The 25,846-nt window shown below is 43.2% G+C and overlaps 2 pseudogenes; both read right to left on the bottom strand.

Annotated features, from left to right (window-relative positions):
- LOC115664344 (anaphase-promoting complex subunit 4-like) overlaps nucleotides 1-25,846 on the bottom strand; it is an 83,021-nt pseudogene that overhangs the window by 26,818 nt on the left and 30,357 nt on the right.
- On the bottom strand, nucleotides 14,492-24,432 carry LOC115693483 (protein SUPPRESSOR OF npr1-1, CONSTITUTIVE 1-like; annotated as a pseudogene).

Genomic DNA, 25,846 nt, shown 5'->3' with positions numbered 1-25,846 from the left:
GTCATCTATAGATTTCCACTTGTATCACCTTCATTCACTCTTCGTTTTTCTGTAAAACACCAACTCCTTAGTTCGACATCATGTTCTCATTCAGACTTGCAAGCACTTCACCTCTATATTTGTCCAATTCTCCATCGAACGCAAATCGAGCTAGATTGGCAATTACAGAGGTTCCTCTCTGGAAACGAAAGCAGAGCACATTTAGGAAAAGCAAACGAAGTAAAACAAGATAAGGTCAATGACTCGAAGGGCGCACCAAGCCATCGTTGAAGCAACGAACATGCTGAATTAAAAAGAGAACTTTCTCTAGTCGAAGCAATTACCAGGGGAGATTGTCCAACAGCCTCTGCCAATTGAAGCGATGAAGGACCACCTTCGAGTCCTCCGTGACCATCACGAGCAAATCCTTCTCTGGATTCCACTTTGCCATCTTCACCTGCCAATCGGATATCGAGCAGACTTCACAAAACTGAGTCGTAACAATCAAGTCGACCACCCATTTGGTCGCAAGATAACACCGGGAGCCAAACCAGAGAAGCCAGCGGTTTGTCAAACTGAAGCTGAAACGGAAGCACATGCTACGGTCCTTCGTCGGTCTACATAGTAAAAAAGCTCCACAAGCAGCCGAAAATGCAGCACCAGCGCTGGAACATCATGAAGATGCGAGCTGAAAGAGAACTTGTAAAGGATAGAGCACGAAAACCCAGAGGAAAGCTCAAGGCTAGTTAGGGAATGGAGGCTGTTGAAGAGCAGAGACAGAGAATGGAAGAGCAAGAGAGAGAGAGGAAAGTCCACTCAAGTCTGAGAGCATGCGGAGAAAACTGCAAAAGAGGAACAGGGGGGAAAGAAAATAAGGAAGAGAGAGAGAGAGTGAGGCTTGATTACAGGGTAATGTGGAATGACAATATGCAAACAACCTTTTACCATTCCAAGGATGCACTGTCAGAGTTTGGAGAAGTTCAAGAAACATCGAGCTCTTGATCCTTTGATGATTTCCATTCCTTTTAGAAGTGCCTCGCGAAAGCTCTCTTGGATAAATGAACATTTACATCAACCAGTGGAATGATAACCGAATCCTGCCAGTGAGTCAAATGAAATCAATCCAGTGACTAACATCAACAAATTACAAATAATACTCCAAAGTTTGTTTGTCAAACTCGATATTGTTTTTGAACTCTTTGGATCCAACTAATGGGGCATCTAACATCATCAACCACAGAAGCTTTGATCAAATTAGCATAGTATGTTCAACTCAAGCTACTTGCTTTAGTGGGACATAGTATGATATTTTTCATTATGTGCCAGTCATGCACTAAAATTAATGCAAGACAGTTTTCAAATGGCATATAGGATACCGAAAAGTTTCCTCAGGAAACTTATGGAAATGCTTCCTACGTTTTTCTTTTCAGCAAGTAAATGCACTAACAAGAGATTATGCACAATATAAGGAATCATTTCACAGTACAGCTGATTATGTCAAAAGACATTCTATATGTCTTGCTTGGCTCAAAAGTTGAGGCATTGACAGATGGCTAAACCAACTCTGCAAGCATCAAGATGCATTCTTTGGGATAATCTATTATTAGCCTTGGAGTAGGTATATCCTGGATTCAAGCCAAATGAACATGGATCCATAGTCAGAAAAATTCGAATTGCAATTTTCTTGATCGATCCAAATAATTTGCGGTGCTTTTGCTTCGGCTTCCGCCATATTTGCTAGTTCACTCACGACCACACCATTAGGAGAAGAGCTTGGTCTTGCATTTAGCATTTCTAAACCGATACGATTACCTTAATCAGCTATTGCAAATGGTTCTGTGAGATAAAATGTGTGGAACACAATGGTTGGACAAATTTTATCCCAAGTTAGTAGTGTATGCATACTAAGGGATGCCCTATTAAGGTGCTCCTTTTGCATCTTAAATTCACTCTTAAGTGTACCTTAGATGCAGTCATGAACTGCATTGTCACGCCCCGTACCCTACGAACACGTAACATCCCGCCGCGGTCGTTAAGAATGCGACTCCCAGGATTCGTCGCCGACCCGTTACCATCGAAATAAGAGAAAATACGCGGAAGCCAAACGAACACTCCATTCAACGAACATTCAAACGGGATAACAGAGAGAGAATTTAAACAAACCAACGAACTATTTTATAAACTTAACATCACATACAACGATAGAATATACAAGCCTTCCTAAAGGCCACAAACCCAGACCACGCATACTCAAAAAGGGATAGGGTGGTCGATCTGCTCCACTACTCTATTCAAAAGAGGAGCTCCCAAAAAGATAGGGATCTCTAACCCTATCAAAAACCTCCACAACATCCTGGCGGTGCTCCTGGCGAAGCCGGGTCAGATGCCTCACTATAAGAACCGGACGGCAAGGACTCCCATTCGGGTTCGGCCACTCGACCCACGCCGGGAGGCTCTGTCACCATCGGTTACGCTCCGGATTAACTACGGTTCCGTCGGGGATCAATCTCCATAAGATCCCATAATCCTAAACCATCGTCATGGGGAACATCAAACCCCTCGAGAGGACCAATATTCTGAGCTCCGTCTCTCAGAAACCAAGCCATGTACTTATGAGCTGTCAAGTACTGCTCCCCATCGTCGACCCAAACCGTGCTCTCATACTTCCGATACTCCCTACCCTCTCCTACTGGGTACTCAGTCACCCAATGCTCCATCTCCGTTGGTACCCCGAAACGAAGCGGAGGCTCAGTCATAATCAAGGTCGAGGGTCTGAAAATGTTTAACAACGGGAATGAGATAAAATCTCAATAAGTAAACTGCCTAAGCCTCGACTAGGGCAATACGTACCTCCGGCACCCTAATCATGCCATTCTAACCAAAAGGTTAAGTTCCTATCCAACGGACAATGGTACCACATACTATGCAAGTCTCAATTTGTATCACAACCATGGCAACTATCAATATGCATAACATCAATAATAATAATCCAGACATAATCAATCATTCACACGAGTCTCGATTATAAGATGAAATCACTTCGGCCCGTCCCATACCGTGCCTCACGATTTTATCCTATAATAAAGCTCAAAGCATACCATATGCACATAACACTCGAAGTTGTCCAGATTATTAACGACCCACCATAGGTCACACCGAACTCCCGCCGGTCTTCCGGCATAGCCAGGCATCACCCCACTACTTTGGGCGTGGCAACGTCCGGGATCGAACCCCCCCCGACAAGTCGGGTACCGGACGGCATCCCATTTAGGAGCATCGATCCGGCCTCCACCGCGATCGGCAATGTCTGGGATCGAACCCCCCCCCCCGACAAGTCGGGTACCAGACAGCATCCGAACTTCCGCCGGGCATCGTCTAGAACTCGTCTTAGACGGAACTTATCATGGTCACACACGTAAATAACCACGCATTGCCAATTTTAATCTTTCTTAATTAGCCAATGCAAGTGTTTATGACGTGCAATGTACTACGAATAAATATGCCATGAATCGCACTCGTTTTCGCATCAAACATCAATATATGATCACGATACGCCATGCCAAGCCAACAATAGCCATAATTAACCACACGATCTTCGTTCTAGGCCACGAAATCATCATCAAACTATACGATCAAGACATAGTCAACTAATCAGCCATGATTAAATAAATTAACCATACGATCAAACCAATTAACCATGCGATCAATTTTAAACAACTAATCCACCACACGATCGTCATTAAACCTTTAATCGACACATAATCGACTAATTAGCCATGCGATTGCCAATCAAAGTCACCCGATCAATCTCAAATCTCTAATAAGCCATATGATTAACTTTTATCACATCTTAATTTAATCTAAACCGTAGGATCAAAATTAGCACCTAATCATGATAATTAAGCCCTAAAATTAACCTTAACCATTCTAGAACCAATGGGGGCCATATGATCAAAGTCCAAGTCATCCAATTCAGCCACTACCACATGATTATTGCAGCCACAAGACTAACCCACGAATTTAATTAAAACAATCACTAACAACCATAATTAGCCAAATTAAGCACAATTAGCAACATTAAACATATGATTAAGCTCAAATAACATAATCTACCTATCTTAACATTCAAAACAGCCACATAATTATCAAATCCAGCCACCAACCATTTCTCAATTCAGCTTATGCCATAACCCCTAAATTAACCCCTAAAATAACCCCTAAATTACCCTAACAACCCCTAAACACTATCCATTGGTAACCTACTAACCTAATCAAGGTTTAGGGAGTTACTTACCACTAATATAAGCTAAGAATCAAGCTAAACCCAGCAGCACCAGTCCCGGCCAAGCCAAGAGCTCCGGCGAACGGCGGCGGCCCAAACGGCGATCCGGCGAACGGCGGCTGCTCCGGGTGTGAACGGCGGCTTGCGGGCGGCTCACGGTGGTCCACGGTGGTCCACGGTGGTCCAAGGTGGTGGCGTGAGGGGCTGATGGGTGGTGGACGGTGGTGGGGAGTGTCTCGGCCAAGAGAGAGGAAGAGAGAGAGAAAAATGAAGAGAGAGAGAGAGCAAGGGAAAAGTGAGGAGAGAGAGAGTGTGTGAGCTGAACATATCTCACCAAAATGGAGGGCTAGGATGAGTCCTTGATGCCCAAGTATTGATCTAAGGGCTAGAAATGCATCTTGACAAAAGGCTTCTAGAAGGGCATTTTTGTAATTAACCAAAAAGGCAAGGGCAAAGTTGTCCATGAAGATTTTCGGTCACTAGGGTAAAAATACCAATAAGTCCTTCCACTCAACAAATAAATTCTAGAACACACAGGGGTAAAATCGTCTTTTCTAATTTCCGAGCCTAATTTCCCGTTTTCGCGAATTTCTGAGCAAACCGATAATAAAGCGAGCTTAATGCGGCGTCGTCCAATATAATAATTTTGATATCCTTGAAAGTTCGATACCCAAGTTCGGATTCCAATTCGTGGTCAAAATCGCTCAAACGCAACTTTCGTGTATCTCAAACTAACGGGCGGCTTTTAGGGTTTACGCGTGTCGACCCGTGGTTGATTTGATATCAATCCACGTTTAAGTTTACTCGAGCCATGGTGACTTCGGTTGTCATGTAATTATGAGGGTCAATCACTAGTTCCGAACGACACGATCGTTAGAAATTGATTTTGGAACGTTTGGAATGCATACAGTGATTAAACGGCATCACCCGTGACTCAATTGTATAACATTGTTAAATTGTTCCTTAATCATTCTTGGATCTGCCTAAAATGGTCCTAAATATCCCCTCGTCAATTCTTATGGTCGAAGTATCGATCCAGGTTCGAGTTCTTGGGTCGTGCGTATCAAAATCCTAACTAGCCATTCCCTAACGGTTAGTATTCTCAAGAATGGCCAATTCCGAGTGAGATATAACAGAAAGTGCATTGATGATAATATCATTTCATAAATCCCGAAAGTGGGTCGAAATTCAGAATGTCACAATTCTTCCCCCCTTACAAAAATTTCGTCCTCGAAATTTACAACCAAACCCAAACTATTCAAACAAATGGGGGTGCTGACGCCTCATGATTTCTTCACTTTCCCACGTGGCTCCTTCCGTTCCATGATGTTGCCAGACTACTTTGACCAACGGGATTGTTTTATTCCGTAGAACTTGTTCTTTTCTGTCTTCTATCCGAATAGGCTTTTCCACATACGACACCTTGTCATCCACGTCTATTTCTTCATAATTCAGCACGTGGGTCGGATCTGGTTCATACTTTCTTAGCATGGACACGTGGAATACATTATGAATCTGAGATAAATTCGGCGGTAAAGCAAGTCGATAGGCTAAAATTCCAATTCTTTCCAATATTTCAAACGGACCTACGTACCTCGGGCTTAACTTCCCTTTCTTACCAAACCGAGATGTTCCTCGCATTGGTGATACCTTGAGGAAAACATGATCTCCTTCTTGAAACTCCAAAGGTCTACGCCGTTTATCTGCATAATTTTTCTGACGACTTTGAGCAGTTTTCAGTCTTTCCCGAATGACCTTAATCGCCTCGATCGATCGTTCTACCAATTCTGGACCCGTAATTCTCCTTTCACCAACTTCATCCCAACAAACCGGTGTTCTCGCATGCTCGCCATATAACGCTTCAAATGGTGCCATTCTGATGCTTTGCTGATAACTATTATTATAGGCGAATTCAACTAAATGTAACTGTTCTTCCCATCCGCCTTTAAAATCTATCACACAAGCTCGTAACATGTCCTCGAGTGTCTGAATCGTCCTTTCCGACTGACCATCTGTTTGCGGATGATATGCTGTACTATACTGTAACTTCGTTCCCATAGCCGTCTGAAGACTCTTCCAAAAGGTTGCGGTAAACTTAGGGTCTCTGTCCGACGTAATAGTTACTGGTACTCCATGAAGACGGACTATCTGTCGCATATACAGCTCGGCATACTTATCCATTGCGAAATCCTTTCGCACTGCCAGAAAATGTGCCGACTTAGTCAATCTGTCGACGATAACCCAAATGGAATCGTGACCTCTCTGGCTCCTTGGTAATCCCATAACGAAGTCCATGGTAACATGCTCCCATTTCCACTCTGGAATTTCCAAAGGTTGCAGCTGTCCACCGGGCTTACAATGCTGCGCCTTTACTTGTTGGCACGTCAAACACCGGGCCACATGCTTGGCTACATCCACTTTCATTCCGTTCCACCAGTAGTGCTGACGCAAATTTTGATACATTTTTGTGCTGCCCGGATGAATGCTATAGTTGCTACGGTGAGCTTCTGCCAAGATTTCTTCCTTAAGCTCTACGTCATCGGGCACACACAAACGTCCACGAAACTTCAAGATTCCGTCCTCGGATACTTGAAAGTCAACCTTTCTCTTAGTTTCGTCCATTTGCAGAATCTTTTGAATATCGGGGTCCGTAGATTGTAATGCCTTAATTTTAGCCTGAATTTCTGGTTCAATCCTTAAAGTGGCTAACAAGCTTGAGAGGTGACCCACCTCAAACTTAAATTCAGAATCCCGTACTCCCTCGAGTAAAGTCCACTCTTTAATCATCAAATGCGCGATGCTCGATTTCCGACTAAGTGCATCCGCTACTTTGTTAGCCTTTCCCGGGTGGTATAAGATGTCACAGTCGTAATCGTTTAGAAGTTCCATCCATCGGCGTTGTCTCATATTCAATTCTTTCTGAGAAAACAAATATTTCAAACTCTGATGATCCGTGTAGATTTGAAACCTTTCTCCACATAAATAATGCCTCCAAATTTTAAGTGCAAAGATGATGGCCGCAAGTTCTAAATCATGTGTCGGGTAGTTCATCTCGTGAGGTCTCAACTGTCGCGATGCGTATGCAACGACTCTTCCATGTTGCATTAAAACACATCCTAATCCCTTCAGCGACGCATCACTATAAATCTCGTATCCTCCAGGACCTGAGGGTATTATCAATACTGGTGCGGTAGTCAACTTATGCTTAAGCTCTTGGAAACTTCTCTCGCACTTATCCGTCCATTCGAACTTTGTTTCCTTCTTTAGTAAGCGAGTCAAAGGAGTGGCTATCGCGGAGAACCTTTCCACGAATCTTCTATAATAGCCAGCTAGTCCTAGAAAACTCCGAACTTCTGTCACTGTCGTAGGTCTCGGCCAATTCATAACTGCCTCAATCTTAGTTGGATCCACTGAGATTCCATCCCCAGAGATCACATGTCCAAGAAATGCTACACGATTCAGCCAGAACTCACACTTACTAAACTTAGCGTAAAGTGCGTGTTCTCTTAAGGTCCGTAGAACCATTCTTAAATGTTGCTCATGCTCCTCGGGACTTTTCGAGTATATCAATATGTCGTCGATGAACACTATAACGAATAAATCCAAGAATTCCTTGAATACCCGATTCATCAAATCCATAAAAGCAAGCGGGGGCATTAGTCAATCCGAACGGCATAACCGTAAACTCGTAATGTCCATATCTTGTACGAAATGCCGTCTTCGGTATATCCTCCTTTTTAATCCTTAACTGATGGTAGCCCGTTCTTAAATCTATCTTGGAAAATACCGAAGCCCCTTGCAGTTGATCAAACAAGTCATCTATTCTTGGTAATGGATACTTGTTCTTGATGGTCACTTGATTCAACTGCCGATAGTCGATGCACAAACGCAACGAACCATCTTTCTTTCTGACGAACAACACCGGTGCTCCCCACGGTGACGCACTTGGACGAATGAATCCCTTGTCTAGCAGCTCTTGCATCTGAACTTTCAACTCCTTTAATTCTGATAAGGCCATTCTGTAGGGTGCTCTAGAGATTGGCTCCGTCCCAGGGGCCAACTCAATTACAAACTCCACTTCCCTTTCAGGTGGTAATCCCGGCAATTCCTTAGGAAAGACATCGGGAAAGTTACACACCTCGGCTATGTCCTCTAGCCTTGGCTCATCAGCCAATGAGTCAAAAACAGTCGCTAGGTAACCTTGGCATCCTTCATCCAACAGCTTAGTCACCTCAAGCGACGAAATCCAAGGAATCGAGGTTCCTCCTCGGTTTCCAACAAATTCATATCGAGGATGACCAACAGGATTAAATTGGATCACCCTTCTACTACAGTCCATCACGGCCCTTTGTTTTACTAGCCAATCCATACCGATAATGACGTCAAAATCAAACATAGCCAACACCACCAAATCAATTAATTCCTCTCTACCACCAATGACTATCTTACAGTTCGAGCATCCTACTGAGATTAGCACTTTATCCTTTAGAGGAGTAGTAACATGCAACATTACTTCTAACGGTTTCGGTTCAATCCCAGTCAATCTAACAAATTGTTCTGACACAAATGAATGCGATGCTCCTGGATCAAACAAGGCATAAGCAGCATGATCACATAAAGAGACCGTACCTGTGACCACGCCAGGCGCATCCTCCGCCTCTTTGCGAGCCATAGCATAAACTCTTCCTTGTGCTGGGGGTCGATTCTGATTATTCTGCGGAGCGGTTCCAGCCTGATTCCCCATCCGAGGTTGTTGTGGTTGAAATGGCGACCTAACTTGTCGATTCGGGCAATCCTTCACTTGGTGACCATGCTGGCCACATCCAAAGCAAGTTCCATTCCTGCCAGGGCAAGGGCCATTCCCATGCCTTCTTCCGCAAAATCGACACGGAGTTCCAGAATAGTAGGTCGGCTTTACGATATTCTTTTTAACAGGAGGGACAAATCGTTTATTCCCATTCATAGGTTTCTTTCCAAAGTTACGATTATCCCTAGCCGGTATAAACCGCGATCCAGATGCGGCATTCCTCTCGGTCATATCTCTCTCAATCATCTGAGCCCGCTCATAAAGCTCGTTGTAATCCCTAAGGTTCAGGGGTATCAGTCGGCTGCGAAGTTCCGGCTTTAAACCATCTCGAAACCTTCTTGCCTTATCCAAAGGATTCTCGACCATCCTCGGTGCAAACTTCGATAACCTAGCAAATTCCGCCTCATACTGATCCACGGTCATCTGATTCTGGCGAAGCCGTAAGAATTCTGCCATCTTCTGTTCTTGAGCACTCTCAGAAAAGTACTTTCCATTAAAGGCATCGACGAAGTCAGTCCAGTTCGGCACAGTGCCCACTGGGAAAATTCTTTCTCGGGTGGCCTTCCACCAATCATTAGCATTATCTTGAAGTTGATACACAGCCAAAGTCACCTTTTCCTCCTCCGTGCACCCCAGAAGTGCAAAGGCCTTTTCCAATTCCTCAACCCAGCGAGTGGCAGCCTCGGGATCACCTTTCCCGTCGAACTTTGATGGCTTAAGTTTCAAGAACTGCTCCACCAACTTGTGCATTTGGCGATTCTCATTTCCATTTCCATTCCCGGATTATTCTGCGTGCGGCAGCATTCAGGCGAGAGCAGCAGCAGTTCGTTCTTGAGTCTGCAAGCCTATTAACTGTCCAATCGCCTCTAGAGCCCTTAAAACCCCATCAACTCTAGGATCCTCTGCCGTTCTAGCTCGCGAACTCGATGCACCTCTGGTTCCTCTACCCCGGGTGTTCATCCTCACAGAAATCACTCCAAACACCTAAGCCTGCTATAATTCCACCATGGAATCAAAGACTTAAATCAACTACTCGGCTTAAGCAGTTCTAGGCAACGAACTACAGCAAGCAATTGTAAGCAAGCAATCACCCCAAATAAGCATCATAAGTACACACTTAGCAAGAGTATAGATCTTACCTTAGAGCGCCTGTAACGTTAGTAATAGCACTAAACCACTCAGCACTCATAAGCAGATAACAGTATGATGCAAATTCAAGCCTACCAATCACAAGCACATATTCTCAAAGCACGCACAAGGCGTCACAAACTGGTGATCAAGGCAAGTCTCTCTAACCAGCTACCCCAAAATCATCGCTCCTTATCACTCCAGGTCTCGACCAAACATGGATCGAGCTAACCTTGCTCTGATACCACTTAAACGGGGATGTCACGCCCCGTACCCTACGAACACGTAACATCCCGCCGCGGTCGTTAAGAATGCGACTCCCAGGATTCGTCGCCGACCCGTTACCATCGAAATAAGAGAAAATACGCGGAAGCCAAACGAACACTCCATTCAACGAACATTCAAACGGGATAACAGAGAGAGAATTTAAACAAACCAACGAACTATTTTATAAACTTAACATCACATACAACGATAGAATATACAAGCCTTCCTAAAGGCCACAAACCCAGACCACGCATACTCAAAAAGGGATAGGGTGGTCGATCTGCTCCACTACTCTATTCAAAAGAGGAGCTCCCAAAAAGATAGGGATCTCTAACCCTATCAAAAACCTCCACAACATCCCTGGCGAAGCCGGGTCAGATGCCTCACTATAAGAACCGGACGGCAAGGACTCCCATTCAGGTTCTGGCCACTCGACCCACGCTGGAGGCTCTGTCACCATCGGTTCTGGCTCCGGATTAACTACAGTTCCGTCAGGGGGATCAATCTCCATAAGATCCCATAATCCTAAACCATCGTCATGGGGAACATCAAACCCCTCGAGAGGACCAATATTCTGAGCTCCGTCTCTCAGAAACCAAGCCATGTACTTATGAGCTGTCAAGTACTGCTCCCCATCGTCGACCCAAACCGTGCTCTCATACTTCCGATACTCCCTACCCTCTCCTACTGGGTACTCAGTCACCCAATGCTCCATCTCCGTTGGTACCCCGAAACGAAGCGGAGGCTCAGTCATAATCAAGGTCGAGGGTCTGAAAATGTTTAACAACGGGAATGAGATAAAATCTCAATAAGTAAACTGCCTAAGCCTCGACTAGGGCAATACGTACCTCCGGCACCCTAATCATGCCATTCTAACCAAAAGGTTAAGTTCCTATCCAACGGACAATGGTACCACATACTATGCAAGTCTCAATTTGTATCACAACCATGGCAACTATCAATATGCATAACATCAATAATAATAATCCAGACATAATCAATCATTCACACGAGTCTCGATTATAAGATGAAATCACTTCGCCCGTCCCATACCGTGCCTCACGATTTTATCCTATAATAAAGCTCAAAGCATACCATATGCACATAACACTCGAAGTTGTCCAGATTATTAACGACCCACCATAGGTCACACCGAACTCCCGCCGGTCTTCCGGCATAGCCAGGCATCACCCCACTACTTTGGGCGTGGCAACGTCCGGGATCGAACCCCCCCCGACAAGTCGGGTACCGGACGGCATCCCATTTAGGAGCATCGATCCGGCCTCCACCGCGATCGGCAATGTCCGGGATCGAACCCCCCGACAAGTCGGGTACCGAGACAAACATCCGAACTTCCGCCGGCATCGTCTAGAACTCGTCTTAGACGGAACTTATCATGGTCACACACGTAAATAACCACGCATTGCCAATTTTAATCTTTCTTAATTAGCCAATGCAAGTGTTTATGGCGTGCAATGTACTACGAATAAATATGCCATGAATCGCACTCGTTTTCGCATCAAACATCAATATATGATCACGATACGCCATGCCAAGCCAACAATAGCCATAATTAACCACACGATCTTCGTTCTAGGCCACGAAATCATCATCAAACTATACGATCAAGACATAGTCAACTAATCAGCCATGATTAAATAAATTAACCATACGATCAAACCAATTAACCATGCGATCAATTTTAAACAACTAATCCACCACACGATCGTCATTAAACCTTTAATCGACACATAATCGACTAATTAGCCATGCGATTGCCAATCAAAGTCACCCGATCAATCTCAAATCTCTAATAAGCCATATGATTAACTTTTATCACATCTTAATTTAATCTAAACCGTAGGATCAAAATTAGCACCTAATCATGATAATTAAGCCCTAAAATTAACCTTAACCATTCTAGAACCAATGGGGGCCATATGATCAAAGTCCAAGTCATCCAATTCAGCCACTACCACATGATTATTGCAGCCACAAGACTAACCCACGAATTTAATTAAAACAATCACTAACAACCATAATTAGCCAAATTAAGCACAATTAGCAACATTAAACATATGATTAAGCTCAAATAACATAATCTACCTATCTTAACATTCAAAACAGCCACATAATTATCAAATCCAGCCACCAACCATTTCTCAATTCAGCTTATGCCATAACCCCTAAATTAACCCCTAAATTACCCTAACAACCCCTAAACACTATCCATTGGTAACCTACTAACCTAATCAAGGTTTAGGGAGTTACTTACCACTAATATAAGCTAAGAATCAAGCTAAACCCAGCAGCACCAGTCCCGGCCAAGCCAAGAGCTCCGGCGAACGGCGGCGGCCCAAACGGCGATCCGGCGAACGGCGGCTGCTCCGGGTGTGAACGGCGGCTTGCGGGCGGCTCACGGTGGTCCACGGTGGTCCACGGTGGTCCAAGGTGGTGGCGTGAGGGGCTGATGGGTGGTGGACGGTGGTGGGGAGTGTCTCGGCCAAGAGAGAGGAAGAGAGAGAGAGAAAAATGAAGAGAGAGAGAGAGCAAGGGAAAAGTGAGGAGAGAGAGTGTGTGAGCTGAACATATCTCACCAAAATGGAGGGCTAGGATGAGTCCTTGATGCCCAAGTATTGATCTAAGGGCTAGAAATGCATCTTGACAAAAGGCTTCTAGAAGGGCATTTTTGTAATTAACCAAAAAGGCAAGGGCAAAGTTGTCCATGAAGATTTTCGGTCACTAGGGTAAAAATACCAATAAGTCCTTCCACTCAACAAATAAATTCTAGAACACACAGGGGTAAAATCGTCTTTTCTAATTTCCGAGCCTAATTTCCCGTTTTCGCGAATTTCTGAGCAAACCGATAATAAAGCGAGCTTAATGCGGCGTCGTCCAATATAATAATTTTGATATCCTTGAAAGTTCGATACCCAAGTTCGGATTCCAATTCGTGGTCAAAATCGCTCAAACGCAACTTTCGTGTATCTCAAACTAACGGGCGGCTTTTAGGGTTTACGCGTGTCGACCCGTGGTTGATTTGATATCAATCCACGTTTAAGTTTACTCGAGCCATGGTGACTTCGGTTGTCATGTAATTACGAGGGTCAATCACTAGTTCCGAACGACACGATCGTTAGAAATTGATTTTGGAACGTTTGGAATGCATACAGTGATTAAACGGCATCACCCGTGACTCAATTGTATAACATTGTTAAATTGTTCCTTAATCATTCTTGGATCTGCCTAAAATGGTCCTAAATATCCCCTCGTCAATTCTTATGGTCGAAGTATCGATCCAGGTTCGAGTTCTTGGGTCGTGCGTATCAAAATCCTAACTAGCCATTCCCTAACGGTTAGTATTCTCAAGAATGGCCAATTCCGAGTGAGATATAACAGAAAGTGCATTGATGATAATATCATTTCATAAATCCCGAAAGTGGGTCGAAATTCAGAATGTCACATGCATGGTGAGCGCAGAGCAAACTAAAACCTCACATTAGAAGGACCGCCATATAGGGTCCTTCATTTAGCATTTCTCGACCTATACAATGACCTTTGGCATGCTGTCAAATACCTATATACATTAGTTTTTATTCAGTACTTCTAGCATTCTAGAATCAATCAAACATCGAGAATCTTTATTTTTCTACATAGGATGAAGGATCTTACCCAAAGACTAATGACCAATGATGCGCTTAGAAGGCCTTTACTGGCACGATAAAGAGAATCATTTTGCCAAAGCACGCATTAACTTCCATGAACATCTCCCCCGGATTCCTTGAATTCAAGTAAGAAAACAATGACGCCACTGTCAACCAGGAAATAATATTGACAATATCATAAATTTTGAAAGATATTGCAAGCAAAAATACAAATGAAATTGGGTGGTAGATCTCTAAGAGCAAAGGCAACTGACCTGTTTTATGTACCTTTGTTAGAAAATGTGAATCATTTCCTGTATATTACTCATCCAAGTCATCTGATAGTCTGATCCAAATTCTATCGTTCCGCTATATGCAAATGGCTTTTTCTTGATAAATCCGCATTTGAGATATTTCTAGAATTGTTTCGAGTGACTTGCATCCAAAGATACTCAGTTCTTCCAAAAACTCCAACCGATCAAGGCCTTGAATTTCGGCTAAGTTTTCGCAGTCATTAGCATTTAATTTCTTTCAACTCCCAGATTTTGCAAGGTCTAACATTTCAATTGAAGTGCACCCTTCGATTTATAGCTTTTCCTAAAACTTCAACCTACCGAGGCCTTGAATTTTGGCTAAGTTTTTACAACCTCCAGCTTTCAATTTCTTCATACTGCCCGATTTTGGAAGGTTTAGCCTTTCAATTGAAGTGCACCATTGAATATATAGCTTTTCCAAAAACTCCAACCTATCGAGGCCTCGAATTTCAGCTAAGTTTTCGTAGCCTCCAACTTCTAACTCTTAACTCTTGGATTTTGAAAGGTTTAGCCTTTTAATTGCAAATCACCCTTGGATATATAGCTTTTTCAAAAACTCCAACCTATTGAGGCCTTAAAATTTTGGCTAAGTTTTTGCAACCTTGGGCTTGTGATTTCTTCAATCTCCTGAATTTTGGACGATCTAGCCTTTCAATTGAAGTGCACCCTTCAATACATATCTTTTCCAAAAACTCCAGCCTATCGAGCCCTTGAATTTTGGCTAAGTTTTTGCAGCCTCTAGCTTGTAATTCCTTTCAGACACCCGGATTTTTGAAGCTCTAGCCTTTCAATTGAAGTGCATCCTTGGATATATAGCTTTTCCAAAAACTTCAACCTATCTAGACCTTGAATTTCAACTAAGTTTTTGCAGCCTCCAGCTTCTAATTGCTTCAGCCTCCCGGATTTTGAAAGTTCTAGCCTTTCAATTGAAGTGCACCCTTGGATATATAACTTTTCCAAAAACTCCAACCTATCGAGGCCTTGAATTTCGGCTAAGTTTTCGCAACCTCCAGCTTCTAATTCCTTCAGTTTCCCGGATTTTGGAAGGTTTAGCCTTTTAATTGAAGAACACCCTTGGATATATAGCTTTTCCAAAAACTCCAGGCTATCGAGGCCTTGTATTTCGGCTAAGTTTTCGCAGCCTCTAGCATCTAATTCCTTCAGCCTCCCGGATTTTGGAAAGTCTAGTCTTTCAATTGAAGTGCATCCTTGGATATATAGCTTTTCCAGAAACTCTAACTTATTGAGGCCTTGAATTTCGGTTAAGTTTCCACAGCCTCCGGCGCCTAATTCCTTCAGCCTCCAAGATTTTGGAAGGTCCAGTCTTTCAATTGAAGTGCACCCTTGGATATATAGCTTTTCCAAAACCTCTAACCTATCAAGGCCTTGAATTTTAGCTAAATTTTCACAGCCTCCAGCTTCTAATTCCTTTAAATTCCCAGATTTTGAAAGATCTAGCCTTTCCTTTGAAGTGCATCCTTGGATATATAGCTTTTCCAAACACTCCAACCTATTGATGCCTTGAATTTCGGCTAAGTTTTTACAGCCTCCAGCTTTTAATTCCTTTAGCCTCTCAGATTTTGGAAGATCTAGCCTTTCAATTGAAGTGCACCCTTGGATATAAAGCTTTTCCAAAACCTCCAACCTAACAAGGCCTTGAATTCCAACTAAGTTCCCGCAACCTCCAGCTTTTAATTCCTTCAGTCTCCTAGATTTTGGAAGGTCTAGCCTTTCAATTGAAGAGCACCCTTCGATATATACCTTTTCCAAAAACTCTAACTCATCGAGGCCTTGTATTTCGGCTAAGTTTTCGCAGCCTCCAGCATCTAATTCCTTCAGCCTCCCTGATTTTGGAAAGTCTAGCCTTTCAATTGCAGTGCACCCTTGGATATATAGCTTTTCTAGAAACTCCAACCTATCGAGGCCTTGAATTTCGGCTAAGTTTTCGTAGCCTCCAGCTTCTAATTCCTTCAGTCTCGTAGATTTTGGAAGGTCTAGCTTTTTAATTGATGGGCACCCTTGGATATATAGCTTTCCCAAAAACTCCAACCCATTGAGGCCTTGAATTTCGATTAAGTTTTCGCAGCCTCCAGCTTCTAATTCCTTCAACCTCCCGGATTTTAGAAGGTCTAGCCTTTTAATTGAAGTGCAACCTTGGATATATAGCTTTTCCAAAAACTCCAACCTATCGAGGCCTTGAATTTCGGCTAAGTTTTCGCAACCTCCAGCTTCTTATTCCTTTATTCTCCCGGATTTTGGAAGTTCTAGCCTTTCAATTGAAGTGCACCCTTGAATATATAGCTTTTCCAAAAACTGCAATCTATCAAGGCCTTGAACTTCAGCTGAGTTTTTGCAGTCTCGAGCTTCTAATTCCTTTAGCCTCCCAGATTTTGGAATGTCTAGCCTTTCAATTGAAGTGCACCCTTGTATATTTAGCAATTCCAAAAACTTCAACATATTGAGGCCTTGAATTTTGGCTAATTTTTTGCACAATTCAGCATCTAATATCTTCATACTCCTGGATTTTGGAAGGAGCAGCCTTTCAATTGAAGTGCACCGAGAGATTGTTAGGCTTTCCAAGAATTCCAGCCTATCGAGACCTTGAATTTCAACTAAGTTATCACAATCATGAACATTCAAAATCTTTAGACCCTTGAACCTTGAAAGGTCCAACCGTTCAATTGAATTGCAGCATGCAATAGTCAAGCTTTCTAAATATATCGATTTGTCAAGACCTCGAACTTCAAGTAGATTCTTGCAATATTCGATGGATAATGTCTTTAGATGGATAGATTGTGAAACTTCCAAAGTTTCAATAGATTCACAGCGATGGACTTCCAAGATTTCCAACTTGATGGGATTGTTTAGGGATTGTGGTAATTTTGATTCTTTAACGTTTTTGAGTTGGGAGCATTCTGAATTCTTTAATAGTGTTGATGGAAGCTCCTGGATGCACTCGGGAAATTTGCATCCACGAACTTGTAGTTCTTTGAGATGGATTAAGTGGGAAAGTGAAGGCAATTTGTGACTTTGACAGGTGATGCCCAAATATGTTAAGCTGGAAGGAAGGTGGTCCGGCAATGACCGGAGCTCGGTGCAACCAAGAACATCAAGGCGTTGTAGGGAAGACAAATTACACATGCTTTTCGGCATTTCCCCTTTCAGCTTGCTGCAAAATGAAGCATCGAACTCTCGGAGCTTTCTTAGCCTCCCCATACCGTTGGGTAATTCTTTTATACCGCTGCAAGAAATATTTAGAATCTCTAGATTCTGCAAAGATCCTATGCTGTCTGGTAATGTAGAAAGGGTTGGAGTTTCTAGTAGAAGGAGTTGCTCCAGTGCTTCTAATGTACCTATTTCTGTTGGAAGCTCCTTGAGGCTCCTACACCAGCACAAATTTAAGCGAAGGAGGGCCTTCATGTCTCCAATTGAAGAGTCAATTTGCCGCAGGCTGTAACAATGACTAAGGATCGAAACCTCTAAATTTATAAAAGCTGAGAGGAAGTGTGCATTCACAAGATGTGAGGTCGAGAAATTTGAGCTTCTTTGCCATCTGGTAAAAAAAATGATTGGCAAGGGGTTAGTCTAGAGTGATTATGATTCAAAAGAAAGCATAAAAGGGAAAAAAAAGAAAAAAGAAAAGAATTGTTCTTACCATGAAGGAACTCCATCCTTCCCATTTCTCATTTATCATGCTTTGTGACAATTCGAGTACAACCAGTTCCTTTACATGGAAATTGTTTACTTCAAAATTCATGGGACATTTTTGCCATCGAAGCCATTTTAACCCCTCAATTGAGTCCTTATGTCACGCCCCGAACCCCATCGAGCTCGCGACATCTCTCTCTCAGGTCATATTAGTGCGACGTCCCAAGAAACGTCGTCGACCTCACGATTCCGTCAGAGTTCGATCACGGCGGAAACCAATGAAATAAACCAGGACAATAAAATAGGAGAACACCAGGAAGAAATAAATCACCAAACCACCAAATATACAACTATACCTCGATATATAAATATACAACATCCAATTCTTTACAACCAAACACTTCCAACACCCATCAGATTCACATCAACTGATAGTATACACTCGAACGGATTTCCTGATTACACCACCAACTATTCACATCAAGCACTCCCTAATTTAATATCAAACTTATAATACACGCACACCAACTGACTTCTATGGATCGCGTCCTCGACCTCAAAAGGGATCAGCAGCCAATGTAAATTCTACTCCTGAATGCTCGGTGTGCATCGGGATCCCAAAACGCTGCGGCGGTAGCGGCAGAAGGTTCAAGGCTCGGGCGGATGCTCTGAAATGGTTTGGTTGAAATAACCATGAGACACTTCTCAATAAGTCACAACCTAAATCCTACCGAGGCTATCACGTATTCCAGACAAGTTCAGACACACAAACGAGCAACACGAACAAACACTGTCCATGCAATCACACTTACCTGGACTTTTGGCATACTCAGCCTGCACGTTAGTTCATAATCACAACATTCAAAACTTGCACGCATTTCAAGCTTCGCACACCCCAAACCACACACATTTTCATGTCAAAAACACACATCAATCACGCACTATCACATCAATTTCATTTACTTTCCTCGTCGTACCCCACTTGCTCAATCACTTTCTTGGCCCGCGTAAACACACCTCAGGCCCACACGATCACGCCCTGAGCATCACGCGCCTCGATCCGATCCCATTCACACGTTCTTTTCTTAGCCCGCGCCAAATGCGACAGGCCTACGTGATCGAAACCCGAGCTTATAATGCCTCGGTCCGATCCCGGTCTCATCCGAGCTGATCGTGCCTCGGACCGATTTCATTCTCACTTTCTTTCCTCAGCCCGCGCCAAATGCGACAGGCCTACGTGATCGAAACTCGAGCTTATAATGCCTCAGTCCGATCCCACAATCATATCACAACCCGCGTCAACACGCCTCCGGGCCTTTTTGTGATCACACGCACATCGCACGCCATAAATTTCACACGTGTGCATACTCAGGCATTAAATATACGTACTTAGAGGCGCCCAAATCAATCAAATCAATTCAGCCACATCACAACATACAACCAACACGCAATTTGCCCTTTTTTTGACACCAAAACTACGATATCTCACTCCCAGCCCCTCATAGCACTTTCACGAAATTCCGAGCCGAATCTAATGGCACCAACCACACACCAAACAACACATCACAGCACTTAAAATAGGAATTTCCAGCCATCGATCGGCCTCTAAAAATCCACCAAAATCTTCCGATTTCAATCCTAAGGCCCACCAATCGAATCAACCCCTAAACTACACCAAATCACGTCCAAACGGGTCCGATAATACCCGATATACTAGGCGGGGTTTAGATTGCAACTTACCGGACTCTAGACTAACTCGGCTAGAGTGGGAAAATGGGCGGTGATCGGCGGTCCGTGCGGCGGCGGCGATTGGTGTCACGCCACGTACCCCACGAAGCACTAACATCCCACCTTCGGTCGATAAATTGTGCAACGTCCCAGGAAGCGTCGCCGACCCAACGTGATCAAGCAGAGATCAAACACATGCGAAAGCAATACATAACAAACCCTGACTATTATAAAGTACGAGCCAAGGATAGCCAAGCAATAAACAACGATCAACGCAGAAAATATGTACATACTTATATTACTATTTTATAACTCTTTTTATAGTGTTCACTACAACCAAAAAGGAAACACCAACAGCTGGGAATAACCAAACAACCACTTCTCCATTCTGCTCCGTCCCCACCGGGGTGCATGCTCGACGACCGCTGGATAAAATGCGGTATTCCAAAAAGAGGTGGTGACCTCGGCATCCTACTGCTGGGGGTCTGAAAATGTGGATTACTACAACCGTGAGACGAATCTCAGCGAGTATAACCCCTAAACCTAGGTTAGGCTAACATGCAATCTCCTGACCGGAAACAAATACTTAAAACCATAACACGACAACAATCAAATAATTCTCTGACCCTGCAAGTTAGACAGTTCAATATATATAATAATCACGACACATATGTGGCACACATAGTCACACGTACGTCAATTACATGCTCATGCACCGAGTCTCACACACCCGCATGCCAGTCCATGCATGTTCATGCATGCAAATGTCGTTAATATGTCATATGCATTTCCCAGCCCACTGGCCCACACTGGCAATCGCCCAATTTATTATTTATTACGACTCGAGTCAACAATATTTACGGCCCGGTGCGTCTAGCCTGCTTCAAAGTGCATGAGGCGCAGCAACCGATCTGGCCCAGTATCTCTAGCCTGCTTCAAAGTGCATGAGGCGCAACACTGATCTCCTTACGAACCAGAGCCTGCTTCAAAGTGCATGAGGATGGTCGTCTTCTGGACGTACCGGGCATCGTCCTGCTTCAAAGTGCATGAGGATGGTCGTCTTCCAGACGTACCGGGCATCATCCTGCTTCAAAGTGCATGAGGACGGTATCGACCCGAAGGTCACGACCCGAAGGTCCTTAGGTGATCACACAACCAATTATTATTTGAACCCAGCGTATAACGCTTCAGGGTATTTTAGGTGATCACATGCTCATGGCAGGCACGCATTCTCGCACAATTTCACCACATCCCTCACTCTTGGCATACACAATGCGTGTCTATGTTATGCAATGCAATGCACCACGAGCACCAGTATAATTCAAATACTCAATGTCACAACAAGTGCCTAATTGGCCCAATTAATACCGTGTGGCCTAATGTGCGATTCACAAATCAACAAGTAATTGCAAGCCAAATAGTGGCCAATCGCACACCACAATAATCAGCCACACAACAAGCGACATGGCAGTATACAATCAATCACAATTAAGCACAAATTACGTACAACCCGTCAACCCGGGCGTACCCGGTAATTTTCCAATGGGCTCTTAAATTGATCATTTAATCCAAATAATCTCCCCAAATAATTCTCGTTAATCCACTAAATTTTCCCGATAATAATTTCTACCAATCAGTCCTCAACCCAGTCTGAAATATACACTGATACTACCTAAGCCAGTCCAAAATGCACCGATAATACCTAAACCAGTCCAGAAAAATGCACTATCAGTCCTAATCCGGGTTTAGGAATTTTACTCACCTAATCCAAGGTCACGACACCGAGGAACGGCAGCCGATCACTGGTGAACAGTGAAACCGGCAGCGGAATTCCCGGCGACGGGCGTACGGACGCGTGAACAGTAACTGTACGGGGACGCGATGAACGGTACCCCCGTACGGACACTGTACGGACAGGTGCGGTCGGCATCGTATAGCGTGGCTGGACGGCTGGGTGGCGACGGAACGGCGATCCGAGCTCCGGCGCAGCAGCGGCGAGGCTCCAACGCGGCGGCAGTGCTAACCCGAGAGAGAAAAAGGGAGAGAAAGAGAGGGAAAGGGAGAGAGAAAGGGGTTGGACAGAGGCGAGGCTGAAGCTGGGGGCTGTGGTGGTCGACGGGGAGGCACGGCGGCCGGCGGTGTGCTCCGGCAAGGCCAAACAAGAGAGAAAAAGGAGAGAAAATGGGGGAGAAGCTGCTGGTCTGGGATGGTTCTGCCGAATTGGGGGATAGAGGAGAGAGAAATTGGTCTGGTCTGGTCAAATACAACAGCCTAGGGGCGCCGATCCGTGCGATTTGACCAAAACGCCCCTAATCTAATGGTTCTAATTTAATCTTATCCAAAAATGAGGGGCAAAAGGGTCAATAAGGCCAATAATTGAGCTGATAAACCCTCCATAATTATCCTAAAATTTTCCCAAAAAAAATCTGACCAAAAATAGCCCAGGGGCAAAACCGTCATTTTTCCGGTCCCTGGGCGAAATTCCATTTTTCGCCCATACCAACCCTCCATGTGCGTGGCCAACATAATATGGCGTCAGAATCGCGAAAACAGCTCTTTAAGCCTTCGAAAATCCACGTCAAAGTTTCGGGAATAAAATAATATTATTTTTCCAATTTTTGTCGAAATTCCAATTTTTGGCCATAACAACTCCTGGTATGCGTGGCCACCAAAAAATAACCTCATTTGGCCTCGAAAAGCAACGCTGGCGTCCCGAGGGGCAAAATCGTAATTTTTCACCCCAGGACCGAAATTCCAATTTTTACTCGTACTGACTCCAAATGTGTGTGGCCAGCGTAATATGACGTCAGATTTCGAAAAATAGTCCCTTAAGCCGTCAAAAATCGATATCGAAATCCGGTCCCAATTTCGTGATCAAAACTCGCTCGATTTCCTATTTCAGGTTCTCTCACTAACGGGCGGCTGTTTAGAACATACGCGTATCGACCTAGGGTTATCCGAGTCACGATGGTCTCAATCATTGAGAGAATGAGAAATTATCACTAGTCCCAGAGGTCACGATCATTCGGTTCAAGTTCAGGACTCGTTGGCCACGTGCACTTTTCGATCCTGCAGAATCACCTGCGATCCGATCGTACATCGTTGGCCTTGGCCAAACCAAATCCGTTACCTTTCCTAAGATCGGTCCACATTGGTTCATAATATTCTCTCGTCATTTCTCGAGATCGGTGCCCAATTCGCGATCGGGTCCCTGGTCCACGTACCATTTTCCTAGTTAGCCATACCCCATTGGTTAGTATCCCGAGAGTGATCAGCTCTGGGCGAGACTTACTAAAATGAAATGCGAAATATTGTCAATTTATTGATCTCGGAATTACATTGAAATTCAGGCTGTTACAATTGTCGCGGCGGCTTGGGGCCGGTTCCTCACAGCCACGTGAGAGAGAGAGAGAGATCACCGAAAGGGAGAGAGTGAGAGAGACGGCGGCGTGAGGCGGTGAGACGATGCGGCGGCGACGGGTGGTGGCCGGCGGACGGCGGCGCGGCAAGGCTCGGCCAAGGGAGAGAGAGAGCTCTCGGTGGGGGGGTTGCCGTGAGGTGAGAGAGAGAATGAGGGGAGAGAGAGAGAATTTTGGTCTTTTAAAATGTCCAAATTTGACCACTTTGGCAAATTACCATCTTGCCCTTCTCTAATCTTTTTAATCAACGGCCGAGATTCGATCTTATCTTGAAATCGACGATCGATATCGAATCTTTTCCAAAAATATCCAAGGGCAATTTGGGAATTTCATAAAATTTCAAGGGCAAAATTGTCCAACTCAAAAATTAAGGCAAAATGACCAAAATGCCCTTCCCCTCTAATACTTGCCCTTTATTAACCTCCAAGGGTAAAATGGTCACTTTTCCATTTTCTTGCCGAAATTGAATTTTTTCTGAAGGATTCGGGAAAATCCAAAGTTACACGTTCCAACCACGTCGTCCTAATGTCCCGTTGTGACTTCCCAATTTTCCAATGTCCAATTTGAGCTCTAATTAATAATTGAATCTTATTCGACGTAACTCAAGTGTTTCTCAAACTAACGGGCGGCTTTTGGGAGAAATTCGTATATCCGACCAGTGACCGATAATAAATCGAGTCACGTGCAAGTCCATTCGGTCCATGACGACTTCGGTTGTCACTTAATCGCAAGGATCGATCGCTAGATCCAAGGGGCACGATCGTTTGATATAGATTCAGGATCATTCGCTAATTCATTTCGTGGTCCAGCGGAATCACCCGCGATTCACTATTATGACAGTGGCGAACTGACCCCTAACTATCCTTGGATCGGCCTACAGTGGCTCAAAATGTCACCTCGGCGATTTTATGGTCGAAAATCAATTCACGATCGAATTTTCTCTTAGTCGCACTAATTTAAATCCCTAATTAGCCTTTCCCTAATGGTTAGTATCCCAGAAATGATCAGTTCCAGGCGAAAACTAACTACGAGTACGTTCATAAAACCAAGCATTTTATAAATCTCAAATGGACAATTTTCAGGATGTCACACCTTAAAATCTCCACTGAGATGTGACCCCTCCACGTGAAGGAATCTTAGATTGGTCAAATTCTTGAATTGTTTTTCTGTGTAAATGTCGCCATCTTGCTCGGCTGTTTTATCGGAGCCTTCTGAGCTACCTCAATCTTTTCTGTTCCCTGTACGCAATAATCAACATTCATTAATACTATATCCTACTAAGGTAATCTAGCATTATCTGTTCATATTGCTATTGATGTGCATTAATGTGTTGAAGAGACTAGCAAGGTGAAGACATCAATTTTTTTATGCCAATAAACAGTATTGACATTTTGAAATTTGACCACACGCATTCTGATCTTAAAAAGAATTATGATGCAATGGCTCATATAGAGTAAAAACTTTACAACTTGTAATCTTCTTCTTTCCGGTATTGTAGCTTCATTACCATACTAGTTGGGACATGCGTGCAACGCATGAAATTAATGAAACTGCAATGTGCAAAATCAAAAGTTGATTTGATCAATTTTAATAGAAATATATTTTTCCTCTCTGTAAATTTCATATTAATTTCATGTATATCACTTTACTGTGCTACTTATACGATTAATAAAAAAAAACGTATACTTTTATTTTCCATTGCAGTAATAACTAATTACAAGAAACTGAATATTGTGATAGCAATTATATTAATATGCTATGTACTTATTATTTTACTAATAGCAACTTGAAATATTGTTAATTAATTACTTTCTAATTATAAATAACTAAGACAATAATATTAGTTATATTAATATTCTCTACAACTTATTATTTCATCATTAATTTTCAATTTGACATAATCATAATCATAAATAACTGAGTTACACAAGTTTAATAAATATAATAAACAGCCCCTAATAACTTTGATGTATATTAAAAAATAATTGCTGAAAGTGCAAAGCATTTTCGAAATGTGAAAATTGAAGCTATTCTTGGCTACAAGCCTACTTGGAACAAAAGTAGCAAAACCTTTCAAATGTCTACAAAGCCTAACCTTCAGCATCTATGACAAAAATAACATAACATTTCCACCGTAATAAAAATAGCCCAACTATTTAACCATAGAACAAAGCTAATACTTGTTACAAATTTCATCCATTATCATCGTGAAATTACCATGGCTACTCTACGCTGCTCACAGTGCTAATGTATTCGGTGAGCCATGTCAACTCACACAAAAAAAGATGTCGTGTTTTATTTTATAATTTTGTTAAAAAACTTTGTTTATATTCTTACAAACTTTCTGGCTTTTTGTAAAAAAAGAAAAAAGAAGTCATTCTTGGTCATGATTAGCGCGGTTCATTGTGCATATTTGTGCAATGAGCTACATAGGATGACGCGGAGCGATATAAAGTGAGAATATGCAAAATTGATGGTGGGTGTCATTTTTGTCCCATGAGCGAAAGGATGAGTTTGAAAGGTAATGTTATTTTTGTCTCAATGCAAAAGGATGGGCTACTTTTTATAATAGTACCATGAATGAAGAGTGAAATGGAGTCATGGAAACTAACTGAAATATTATATGAAAA

Source organism: Syzygium oleosum, unplaced genomic scaffold, assembly GCF_021117445.2.
Source record: "Syzygium oleosum isolate NSW1041296 unplaced genomic scaffold, Sole_v2.1 Sole_v2.11, whole genome shotgun sequence".
Taxonomy (NCBI): domain Eukaryota; kingdom Viridiplantae; phylum Streptophyta; class Magnoliopsida; order Myrtales; family Myrtaceae; genus Syzygium; species Syzygium oleosum.
The sequence above is the reverse complement of the archived record's forward strand: the minus strand, read 5'-3'. Positions and strand labels throughout refer to the sequence as shown.